Here is an 11298-nt window from a genome sequence, read left to right on the forward strand (position 1 = left end):
GCGGAGCCATGGAGATGACTTAGCAGTGAATGATAACCACAAAGTAATGAGCCACAAGGGGCCACAAAACATTAACTGAACACAACAGAAACTAGATAAACTCCAGACAGGGAGAATGAAACCTAGGACGACTGGTTGAGGCCAGCTGGTTTGATAAGTGAACAAGGACTGTGGATGAGAACTGGGGTTAAATAGGCTGCAGGTGATGTGTCTGGGATGAGCGGCAGCTGATTCTATTATCTGGGTGGAGACTGGGGGGATGCCTACGTGTGCAGGTTTGGGAGATGTCAGCAGGAGCCCACTGCTATCCGAGGCAGCACATTCCAGGCACTCAGCATTCTCTGTGTGGAGTAAATAAGTATTTGCCCCACACATTTCCTTTGTACTTCCCCACTCCCCTCACCTAAAATATAGTTTGCCCCTGAGGATAAAGATACCTGAGCTATACTCTGTCTATGCCTGTCAGAATTTTATAGATTTCTTTCAGGTCTGTCGTGGTTCTTGTGATCAGATGTACTGTAAGTACATTTTGAAATTAAAAATTAAAATAAGAAGTCTGGAGCACCATTGGTGCCTGAAATACAAACTGTGGGCAGACACTAGGAGGCACCAGAGTCCCTCTAACTGTTGGTGATGGAGGTGTTGGTGCACAGGCAAACAAGGAAGTTGTTTTAAATTCCAGTTTTTAGGAATGATGAGATTGCAGGCAGTCATTTATACACTCTCTGAATCTGTTAGGCAGTTTATAGGCCTCCTTCTGTGTGCTTCAGACCTACCATACCAGGTTTTCCTGATTTTGGGTTGCTTGTCAGGTCACTGATGGCAAAGAGTGGTCAGATCCACCAGGTAAGTGGTTTCACAGCTCTGTTGTAGCCCAAGGTGTGTGGGCTGGTGTTCTCCAAATCCTACCAGGAACCGGATAACCCTCCTCCCAATTCCATGTCCTGCCCCGGCCGCTTCTTCAGCTTCTGCGATCAGCAGGGTGAAGTATCTTTAAATCTGATCAGCTGGGCTTCAAACGTGTGGAAAAGATCACTTCACACATAAAAGCTTGAGGAACAAGTTTTGTGTAGTATGGGAGAGAGAGAGACTGGGTTACATTCCCCTTGTATCTGTGTTCCTGGTAGGTTCCCCAGGGTGACACCATGTGCTGTGGTGAGAGGCTGAGTGGTTTGTGCACAGTGGAGGCTCAGAAAATTAAGGAAAAGAAGAAACGGAAGTTGTTCACCATCCAACATGAGTGTGTCTGATCCACCTCAGTCTCCTGTTCCCAGCTTCTCCCATCTTCTTCAATCTAAACTAATTAGGCAGGGGTTGGGAATGGAGGGATAGTGTTAGGGAAGGGGAAAGCAGAAATAAATCGAATATAGCATGCAACAGAGATTATAAAAAGAACAAGCAGGAGATGAGGTGTAATCACAGCCAGTTGCATGATTTACAGAGTAATAGAGGTATGGTGCAGTTAAAATAGAGAGCAACAAATACTGAAATGAAACTGTTATACCTGAATGCACACAGAATAAGGAATAAAATGGATGGTCTTGAAATTCAGCTACAGATTGGCAAATATGATATTGTGGTCATCTCTGAAACTTGGCTAAAGGATGGCTGCCATTAGGAGCTGAATGTCCATAGATATACGGTATATCCAGAAGATAGGTTAGTAGGCAGAGGGGGTGCTGTGGCTCTGTGTATAAGAAATAATATTAAATCAGTAGAAAGAGATGACATAGGATTGGAAAGTGTAGAGTCTCTATGGGTTGAGTTAAAAAGGGCAAGGATGAAAACACCCTAATGACACTTGTATACAGGCCTCCAAAAAGCAACTGGGATGTAGATTACAAATTGCAGCAAGAGATAGAAAAGACATGTCAGAAAGGCAATGTCATGATAATCATTGGGGAACATGAAAGTGGATTCTGAAAATCAGGCCAGTACTGGACCTCAAGACAGAGAATTTGTAGAATGGCTTTTTAGAGCAGCTTGTTGTTGAGCCCACGAGGGGATCAGCTGTGCTGGATTGGGTGTTGTGCAATGATCCAGAGGTGGTAAGAGAGCTTATGGTTAAGGAACCCTTAGGGAACAGTGATCACAATATGATTGAGTTCACATTGAAATTTGAAAGGAAAAAATAAAATCCAATATATCGGTATTTCAGAGAAATAAAGGAAATTACAATGGCATGAGAGGGGAACTGATCGAAGTTGACTGGAAAGGGACATTTTCAGGAAGGACAGCAGAGCAGCAATGGTTGGAGTGTCTGTGAAAAATGAGGGAAGTGCAGGCAGGTATATTCCAAATAAGAAGTTTTCAAAGGGAAGAAGGACACTACAGTGGCTGACAAGTGAAGTCAGAGCCAAAGCAAAGAGAGAACATACAAGGAAGCCAGAGCTAGTGGGAAGATAGAGGATTGGGAAGCTTTTAAAACTTGCAGAAGGAAGCTAAGAAAGTCATTAGGAAGGAAAAGATGAATTATGAAAGAAAGCTTTTGACTAATATGAAAGATGATACTAAAAGCTCTTTTAAGTATTTAAAGGGTAAAAGTATATAAAGTGAAAATTAAGACTGTGTGTGTGCTCAGGAAACTTGATGGATAAATCTCCTGGATCTGATGGAATGCACCTTTGGTTTCTAAAGGAAGAAGCTGGAGAGATTGCAGAGGCATGAACGATGATCGTTCAAAAATCGATGGATTCTGGCTTTGTACCTGATGGCTGGAAAATGGCAAATGTTACTCCACTATTTAAGAATGGTGGGAGGCAGCAGAAAGGAAACTATGGACCTGTTAGCCTGACATCAGTGGCTGAGAAGTTGTTGGAATCGATTATTAAGGATGAGATTACGGAGTACCTGGAGGCACATGACAAGATAGGCCAAAGCCAGCATGATTTACTGAAAGGAAAATCCCTCCTGACAAACCTACTGCAATTCTTTGAGGAAATTACAAGCAGGGTTGACAAAAAAAATGCTGTAGACATGGTGTACTTGGATTTTCAAAAGGCATTTGACCAGGTGCCGCACATGAGTCTGCTTAGCAAGTTAAGAGGCCATGGAATTACAGGGAAGTTATTAGCATGGGCGGAGCATTGGCTGATCAGCAGTAAACAGAGTGGGAATAAAGGGATCTTACTCTGGCTGGCTGTCATTTACCAGTGGAGTTCCTCAGAGGTCGGTGTTGGGACCACTGATTTTTATGATGTATGTCAATGATTTGGACTAGGTATTAATGGATTTGTGGTTAAATTTACCGATGATAGAAAAATAGGTGGAGGCACAGGTAGTGTTGAGGAAACAGAGAGCCTGCAGAAAGACTTAGATAGTTTAGGGAAATTGGCAAATAAGTGGCAAATGATATACAATGTTGGAAAGTGTATGGTCATACACTGTGGTGGAAGAAATAAACCGGCAGACTATTATTTAGATGGGGAGAAAATTCAAAATGCAGAGATGCAAAGGGACTTGGAGGTCCTTGTGCAAGATACCCAAAAGGTTAACCTCCAGGTTGAGTCAGTTGTGAAGAAGGTGAATGCAATGTTGGCATTCATTTCTAGAGGTACAGAATATAAGAGCAAGGATGAGATGTTGAGACTCTTTAAGGCACCCGTGAGACCACACTTGGAGTATTGTGTGCAGTTTTGGGCTCCATATTTTAGAAAGGATATTTTGACATTGGAGAGGGTTCAGAGAAGAGTCACAAGAATGATTCCAGGAATGAAAGGGTTACTGTATGAGGAATGTTTGGCTGCTCTTGGGCTGTATTCCCTGGAGTTCAGGAGAATGAGGGGGGATCTGATAGAAACATTCATCAGGACCAGGGAACTTGTCTATCTTTAGGTGCACAAGTATGTTCAGCATCACCTCTTTAGTGATAGCCATTTTATCGAGGTCCTCGCCTCCATCACATCCTTATCATCTCTCTTTTCCATGTTAGAAATGTACTCTATGAAGACCAACACAAAATGGTCATTCAAAGTCTCTGTCATTTCCTCATTACCCAATATCAATTCCCCCTTCTTCTCCTCCAAGGGACCTATGTTCACTTTAGCCAGCCTTTTCCACTTTATATAATTGTACAAAATTTTACTATCTGCTTTTATAATTTGTTCTAGTCTATTTTCATCATTGAGCTTCCCTTTCTTTGCTCGCTGAGTGGTTCTTAGTTGCTTTTTGAAAATGTCCCAATCTCCCAGTTTCCCTCTGCTCTTGGCAACTTCGTGTACACAAGCTTCTAGTTTGGTGCCTTCTTTTATTTCCTCAGTTATCCAAGGCTGGCTCTCTCCACCCTTACTGTTCTTGCTTTTAACTGGAATATACTGTTGTTGAGCACCATGAAAAACCTCTTTGAAAGTCTTTCACTGTTCATCAACCAGTCCCTATATACCTCCACCCCCCCCACCAGGAAGATCTCAAAGCTCTGCATTTCTTTTTGGATTCCAGACCCATCGATTGACCCAGCAGAGTGTGCTTACCTAAATGAAGTCATCCACTGACACAAAATCCAAAGAAACAGCAGGAAGCCATTGGCTACCAGACCCAACCAGTTCCCCTCTGCCACCACTCTCCTCCGTCTAGCGGAATTGGTCCTTACTCTTAATAATTTCTCCTTCGGCTCCTCCCACTTCCTTCAAACTAAAGGTGTGGCATGGGCACCCGTGTGGGTCCCAGCTATGCCTGCCTTTCTGTTGGCTTTGTGGAACAGTCCATGTCCCAGGCCTATACTGGTATCCCTCCCCCACTTTTCCTTCGCTACATCGACGACTGCATTGGCACTGCTTCCTGCACGCATGCTGAGGTCGTTGACTTCATCAACTTTGCCTCCAACTTCCACCCTGCCCTCAAGTTTACCTGGTCCGTTTCTGATACTCCCTCCCCTTCCTTGATCTCTCTGTCTCTATCTCTGGAGACAGCTTATCTACTGATGTCTGCTATAAGCCCACGGACTCTCACAGCTATCTGGACTATTCGGCTTCCCACCCTGTTAGTTATAAAAATGTCATCCCCTTCTCTCAATTCCACTATCTCCGCTGCATCTGCTCTCAGAATGAGGCTTTTCATTCCAGGATGAAGGAGATGTCTTCCTTTTTTAATAAAAGGGGCTTCCCTTCCTCCACCATCAACTCTGCCCTCAAACACATCTCTCCCATTTCATGCACATCTGCTCTCACCCCATCCTCCCACCACCCCACTAGAGATAGGGTTCCTCTTGACCTCACCTACCATCCCACCAGCCTCCGTGTCCAGCACATAATTCTCCGTAACTTCTGCCATCTCCAGTGGGATCCCACCACCAAGCACATCTTTCCCTCCCTCCACCTCTTTCTACTTTCCACAGGGATCGCTCCCTATGCGACTCCCTTGTCCATTCATCCCCCCCCCCCATTTCTTCCCACCAATGTCCATCCAGGCACTTATCCTAATAAGCAGTACAATTGCTCCACCTGCCCTTACACTTCCTCCCTCACCACCATTCAGGGCCTCAGACAGTCCTTACAGGTAAGGTCATAATTCACCTATGAGTGTGCTGGTGTGATATACTGTGTGTCCTTCTATATATTGGTGAGACCCGACGCAGACTGGGAGACCGTTTCGCTGAACACCTACGCTCAGTCCGCCAGAGAAAGCAGGATCTCCCAGTGGCCACACATTTTAATTCCACATCCCATTCCCATTCTGATATGTCTATCCATGGCCTCCTCTACTGTCAAGATGAAGCCACACTCAGGTTGGAGGAACAACACCTTATATTCTGTCTGGGTAGCCTCCAACCTGATGGCATGAACATTGATTTCTCTAACTTCCGTTGATGCCCCTCCTCCCCCTCTTACCCCATCCCTAATTTTTAATTTTTAATTTTTGTTCTCTCTTTCCCTCTCACAATAACTCCTTGCCTGTTCTCCATCTTCCTCTGGTGCTCCCCACCCCCTTTCTTCCAAGGCCTTCCATCCTATAATACTCCCCCTTCTCCAGTCTTGTACCCCTTTTGCCAATCAACTTTCTAGCTCTTAGCTTTATCCCTCCCCCTCCTCTCTTCTCCTGTCATTTCGGGTCTTGCCCCTCCCCCTCCCACTTTCAAATCTCGACTCTTACTATCTCTCTTTTCCATTAGTCCTGACAAACGGTCTTCACACAAAATGTCGACTGTATTACTTCCTACAGATGCTGTCTGGCCTGCTGCGTTCCACCAGCATTTTGTGTACGTTGCTTGAATTTCCAGCATCTGCAGATTTCTGGCTGTTTGCATTCTATTGGTGGAGGGGTCAGAATGAGAATCAGGTTTAAAATCACGGGCATATGTTGTGAAATTTGTTGTTGTGCAGTAGCAGTATATTGCAACACAACAATAAAAACTGTATGTGACGTTAAGTATATTTAAAAAGTTAGGTGAAATAACAGTTGAAAATCTATAAATAAAATGAAGTAGTGAGGTTAGTTCATGGGTTCAGTGTCCAATCAGGATCTGAATGGCAGAGGGGAAGAAACTCTTCCTGAATCGCTAAACCAGGGGAAGTAAGTTTAAGGGACTGAGAAAAGGAACAAAGCGTTTTTCACCCAGTCAGTGTTATTGACATGGAGGGATGATGTGAAGTTGATTGCTCTTTCAAGATGCCACAGAAACATTGTCAAATACCTCAAATATTTGCTGACCACCCTGCCAGTTGAGCACTTGGTTACTCAGTGAGGCTGCATAAAATACTCAGGACTGCAAAACATAGAAACCTACAGGCCCTTTGGCGACAGGGTTGTACCGACCATGCAACCTGCTCTAGAAACTGCCTAGAATTTCCCTACTGCATAGCCCTCTATTTTTCTAAGGCCCATGTACCTATCTAGGAATCTCATAAAAGACCCTGTTGCATCAGCCTCTACCAGCTTCACTGGCAGAGCATTCCACGCACCCACCACTCTCTTGTGAAAAACTTCAATCTGATATCCCCCACTGTACCTGCTTCCAAGCACCTTAAAACAATGCCCCCTGATGTTAGCCATTTCAGACCTGGGAAAAAGCCTCTGGCTTTTCCACACAATGCTCTCATCATCTTACACACCTACCTCTATTAGGTCACCTCTCATTCTCTGTCGCTGTCAGTACCTCCAGCTGAACTCTGTCTTTTTGTGTGTTTCCCCTTAGCTGTCAGTCTGTGGTTTTGTATTGTCATGTGCTCCTGTCCCCACTCCTGCTCTACTCTGGCCCCTGTATCACTGAGTACTCCGTCTCTCACCTGTTTCTCATTATTTCTCAGTATTGCTGTCGCCTGTGTCTCATTGTGCTCCACCTATCATCTTCCTCTCTGTTTATTGTTCCGTGTATTTCACTCCTGTGTTTTCACCTGTTTGTTGCCAGATTGTGCCAGTGAGTTTTCCGGAGCCTGTCCAGCATTTGTATCTGTACTCTGTCTGTCTGAACGTCGACTCTGCCTGTTTCCCGATTCTGGTCACTGAATTTCTCTGGATGTTTTGACCTCTGCCTGAACTTTGCTGCTGACTTTGTTTGCACCTTGGGATCTGCTACTCAATTAATATCACTGTGTGCACAGTACTGGGTCTGCGACTGGATCCCTACTCCAGCATCCTGACAGTACAATCTGCCTAGAGTGGATCCAGCAGACCCCAGTCATCTGAGAGCTATCCTGGAACAACAGGGAGTGATGCTGGTGACACTCCAGAACCAGCTGGCATCTGTGTTTAGGGCAGCGAAGTCGCTTTCTGCTGATGTAGAAAATCTTGGGGCCCAGACTCAGTCACTCGAACTGCCCCAGAGTGTCCAACACAATCTGTGACTGCATCTTCCACCCTGCCCTCTGCATTCTTGCATGATCCTCCTGTCCAAGAGCCCCATTTACCTCCTCCAGAAAAGTACTCAGTGAGCCCGGTACCTGCTGCTCTTTTCTTTCCCAGTGCACTCTGATTTTTGAATTACAACCAACAACATTTCTGACTGATTGAGCCAAGGTAGCCGATGTCATCACCCAACTGCCCAGTTGGGCGAGAGAATGAGGAACAGCCAGCTGGGAGACAGGCTCCCCTTTCTGCATAAGTTTTCAATTATTTTCAGAAGAGATGAGAAAAGTGTTTGATCACCCCAAACGTGGGAGAGAGGCTTCCGGTGAAATGCCAGGGCGCAGATATGTGTCGGATTACGCCATAGAGTTCTGGACCCTAGCCACCTCCAGCGGCTGGAACTCAGAGGCACGGTACGACACCTTCCTGAATGGCCTCTCCATTGACATCATAGATGAGCTGGTCACCCAGGACCTTCCTGCCCCCTTTGAAGCCCTGGTGTATTTGGCCATCCATATTGATATTTGCCTTCAGCAGTGCCACAGACGGAGGTGTTCTTGGGGGCAGTGGGTGATTTTCAAGCTCCTTGTCAGTCTATATTGCCCTGCCGGTTTCCCCCATTTTCAATTCCTGTTGCAGAGTCCAAGACTATGCATGTTAACCGTACCCGCCTGACGCTGATTGAAAGACAAAGACGAATCAGCACCCACTCCTGTCTGTACTGAGGCCAGCCAGGCCATTTCATCTCCACTTGCCCAGTAAAAGCCAAGCGCTCACCAGTGGGACTAAGAGTATTGGTGAGTGTGACCCATGTCTGGCCCTCCTCGACGCCACTCACTCTCATACCTGCTTCTCTGGAGCGGGGCGTCCAATCTCCATCTTGGTCGATTCTGGTGCGGAGGAGTGTTTTATAGATTCCAGCTTGGCTGCACAGTGGGGGTTACCCACGTCTGCTCTCCAGTCACTATTGATGGCCAATGCCTTGAACAGTCAGAGACTGGCTAACATCATCCATGTCACTGTCCCGATGAGTCTCAGTTTATCTAGCAACCATCTTGAACAGTTAAGCCTTTACGTTATTGACTCTCCTCAAACTGCCATTGTCCTGGGCCACCCCTAGTTAGTTGAACACAACCCCCACATTGACTGGCTCAGTCGCAAGATTGTAGGCTGGAGCCCATTCTGTCAATCCCACTGACTCCAGCATGCTCAGAGCCCCTTGTCTCCAAGCCCAGATCCCCCCCCCCAGAGGAATTTCCAGACCTTAGTGCCATCCCTCCTGAATACATGGACCTCAAGGCTGTGTTTAGCAAGTCCCGGGCCACTTCCCTACTGCCTCATCATGCATGTGATTGTGCCATTGACATCTTGCCTGGCACATCCACCCCAAGGGTCTGCCTATGTTCCCTGTCTGTACCTGAAATAGAAACCATGAATAAGTTTCTGACTGCAGGCATCATCCAGCTGTCTTCCTCCCCTGCTGGTGCCAGTTTTTTCTTTGTTGAAAAGAAGGATGGCTCCTTGCATCCATGCATTAATTACCAGGGACTGAATGAAGTCACTGTTAGAATTGTTACCCTCTTCCGCTCATAACCTTAGTATTTGAACTAGTACAAGGAGTCTCAGTTTACGCCAAGCTTGATCTCAGTAATGCCTATCATTGTGTCCACATCCGCGAAGGGGATGAGTAGAAGATGGTTTTCAACATACATCAAGCCATTATGAGTATCTGGTCATGCCATTTGGTCTCACCAATGCCCCTGCTGTCTTCCAAGCCTGGGTAAACGATGTTCTCTGGGACATGTTGAACCAATTTGTTTTTGTGTATCTTGACGACATTTTGACTATTTTCTAAGTCCCTCACTGAACACACAGGTCACATCTGCAGAGTTCTCCAGTGCCTTCTGGAGAACCAGCTCTTTGTGAAGGCTGAAAAATGTGAGTTTCATCGCAATACCGTCTCCTTCATGTGGTTTGTAATTTCAGGCGGTTCCATTCAGATGGATCGACAGAAGGTTAAGGCGGTGGTTGAAAGGCCCCAACCCTCTACTCGTTGGGAGTTGCAATGCTTCTTGGGCTTCACTAATCTCTATCGCCGCTTCATCAGAGAATACAGTACACTGGCTGCACCACTCACTGCTCTTAACTCATTGGCTGTCAGGTTCTCCTGGTCCCCGACTGCTGAAAAAGCATTCTCTGTCCTGAAGGAAAGTTTCATCTCTTCCCCCATCCTGATTCAACCCAACACCGACCAGCAGTTCATTGTGGAGGTGGATGCATCTGATGTTGGTGTGGGATCTGTTCCCTCTCAGCCCTCGGCCAAGGATGAGAAGGTACACCCCTGCGCCACCTTCTCTCACCGCCTCACTCCCACGGAGCAGAATTACGATGTCGGAAACCAGGAGCAGCTGGCTGTGAAGCTAGTTCTGCAGGAGTGGAGGCATTGGCTGGAGGGAGCAAAGGTGCCATTCTTGGTGCGGACTGATCACAAGAATGTGGAATATATCTGTACGGCCAAGCGTCTCAACTCCCGTCATCTTCGTTGGTCTCTGTTTTTCTCAAGATTCGATTTTACTCTGCCCTTCCACCCAGGTTCCAAGAATGGAAAATCTGATGCCCTCTCCTGAAGATTTCCCCCATCTGAGCCCCCTGAGGTAATTGATTCTGCAGTAACACCTAATGGAAGCCTCCAGAATTGACCCAAGTAGTGTCTGTGGAGTGGACGGAAGGACAATTCGACAAACTAGAGATGCTGTCACTTTACTGCAAGTTATTTTGACACCTAAACACCTCAGCCTTCAGCAGCAACCCATCCTTCTTCAAATAAACAAATTGAAATTCAAAAATTCTTTGTGTATAAACATCTCCCGGGCTTCCAGCCAGGTGCTGGTACAGGAAGCCCAAGAAGAGTTTATTTGTCATGTACACTGGGAAAGCAGAAGATCCTTTTTCTCTTTGTGTATTTAGTCATTGTCGAAGTGAACCCTGGCTATGGGATTCGCATTCATCCTGCACCATTGCCAGCAATCACCAACACCCTACAGTGGTTGGTTGTCTGTTGTGTCCAATAACAGAAAACCTGTGGAGGAGAATTCTTAAAGTGGAAAAGCTGTTGTACTGGGGCAGTTCCACTTTCTTGACCTCTGGAGTCCGTGTCCAGTGGTACAAGTGGTCATCACAAACTGGGGGCTTCCTTGGTTGCAATAGATGACCATGACTTATCTGTGCTCTGTTACCTGCTTCACTCTCCATGAAGCCTTGCAGCATTTCCTTCCTAGCCATTGGATCTCACTGTTGATCTCATCCATCCAGTCCACCAGAGGTGACTTCACATACTTGGATAGGCATGTCCCTATCTCTCCAGGGTACAAGGCCCACTGGCTACCCTCTCCTGGTTTAGCCCACCCATAGAAACAGTGTACCGCGGTGTGGCCACTGTCGCATGCAGACAACTATTTGATGAGAGCTGAGTTTCTGCCGGCGTCCAAAGGTGAGTGCGCAGCTCCAGAATAGTCAGGA

Source organism: Hemitrygon akajei, chromosome 17 (genome assembly GCF_048418815.1).
Source record: "Hemitrygon akajei chromosome 17, sHemAka1.3, whole genome shotgun sequence".
NCBI lineage: Eukaryota > Metazoa > Chordata > Chondrichthyes > Myliobatiformes > Dasyatidae > Hemitrygon > Hemitrygon akajei.